Here is a 2133-nt window from a genome sequence, read left to right on the forward strand (position 1 = left end):
ATACAGACGTTCCCAGGCCAGGTACTGAACCCGCCACAAGCTTGGTGGTTTAACTCATGATGCATGGTCTCACACCACACATCCAGAAGTGGCCGCGAGTTTGGAATCTGGGGCCAGCCACCGTATACCGTTTCCCAGGCTGTGTGCAAGTACTGACTGCTGCCAGGATCCGTCCGCAGCTGGGCCGCAGAAGGTCCTGGACTGGGAGACAAGGCCTGGGAGGACTCGGGGTCCGTGTTCCCAGGGTGTGGGAGGCACACCCCCGAGGGGCCGCAGGGAGGACCCGAGAGTGGTGTTGGGTGTCTGTGGGAATCTCTGAGTTCGCTGCTCACTTGGAATTCTCCTCGATGGGGCTGATTTATGCCCATGCGGCTCTGGGGGCTGCCCCGTTTGATCTCTGGCCTGAGCACTGAGTGCCCTTAGCACCGCCATCCAGCCGCCTGGGCCTGGGGCTCGCGTTACCTGCCTGCCTGACAGAGGGAGGGAGCCAGGGGGCAGAGGTGGGAGGAGAAGGACGTTCTTCAGGATTATTTCCAGGGAGGCAGAGCAGTGGGGCAGAAAGAACACAAGCTCTGAGTCAGAGACACCAAAGTTCTAAGCCTGCGCTTACCAGACAGGAGACTTTGGGGCAGTTTTGGTACCTTCCCTGAGCCTGTATTTCCTTATTTGTAAAGTGGAGGTGGTATGACCTTCACAGAAGAGATTTGGGGTCAATAAAAATAAGTCATGAGTCCAAGTCTCTGGTTTAGAGAGGGGGCTCACTGAAAGATACCTATTGGGGTTTCTGGGTGGCCCAGGAGTTAAAGACTCAGTATTGTCACTGCTGTGGTGTAGGTTCGAACCCTGGTCTGGGAACTTCTGCATACTGCAGGCATAGCCAAATTTTTAAAAAGTTAAAAAATCATGTTTTTAAAAAGGTGCCTCATATTTTTGTAACTATTCAGCAGGAAAACCAGCCCTGTGACAATGGCTATATTAATAGAGGTCTAATGTTCAGTTCTGAGGAGGTGAGGACCCTACTTCATTCCACACCAGCCAGACCCTACTTACAGCACTGAACAGTCCTGAGTTCCATCTCTTATCATTTGAACATATTCAGACAATTCCAAGCCATCGGCCCCAGCTCCTCGCTTGCATTAGTTACATGAAGGGGAGACTCATGGGGCTTTTTTTGAGGTGGCACGTTATCAAGTCCCCCCCCCCCCACTGAGTGCCACGCAGCCCCAGCTGGGACCGGCATACTGACCTTTGGTTCTAACTCTGCCTCGAACCAGTTGTGCACTGGAGCCCTCTGACCTGAAGCCTTTGCTGGACAGTGGGGAGAACTTGGATGACACGCCCCCAGCTCAGGCTGCAGAGGCCCCCATGTCAGAAGCATCAGCATTATCACCTGGTGAGAGCTAGCTAACACCTTAGGTAGTGACACACAGGTGTGTATGGTACAGGAGAGCATGTCTGGAAAGCTGGAGGGCGGGCAGGGACTCCGCCTGGGAAGTCAGTCTTTTTTAAAAGGGAGATAGGAGTTCCTATGGTGGCTCAGTGGGTTAAGAACCCAACTAGTATCCATGAGGATGCAGGTTTGATCCCCGGCCTCACTCAGTGGGTTAAAGGATCCTGCGTTGCCATGAGCTGTGGCGTAGGTCGCAGATGAGGCTCTGATCTGGTGTTGCGGTGGCTTGGCGTAGTCCAGTGGCTATAGCTCCGATTCAACCCCTAGCCTGGCAACTTCCACATACTACAGGTGTGGAATAAGTCAATAAATAAAAGGGAGACAAAGCTAAGATATAGCAGCAGCCTTGGCAAAGCAGGTGCCATGAGACCACCGTACACTCTCAAATCGGGTGCTGGGTGGGCGACACCCGGGGCACTTGTACCTCCAAGGGTGAAAGATCAAAGAAGGGCCCCCTTGCTGTGGGAAGAATTCACCCCCAGCTGCCACCTGGGCTTGGCACACTGGTACCGGCCACAACACCCATGAGGGCGCAGTAGTCCTGAACAGGGTCCCTGTTGGTTCACGCATAGCCCAGTTTTGTGTCAGGACCCTGGTCTGTCCTTAATCCCTGCTGAGCAGAGGCAATGGGGCCAGAGACCCCTCCTGGGCCTCCCCGGTTGGCTATTCCAGCTGCCCAGCTT

Source organism: Phacochoerus africanus, chromosome 5, assembly GCF_016906955.1.
Source record: "Phacochoerus africanus isolate WHEZ1 chromosome 5, ROS_Pafr_v1, whole genome shotgun sequence".
NCBI lineage: Eukaryota > Metazoa > Chordata > Mammalia > Artiodactyla > Suidae > Phacochoerus > Phacochoerus africanus.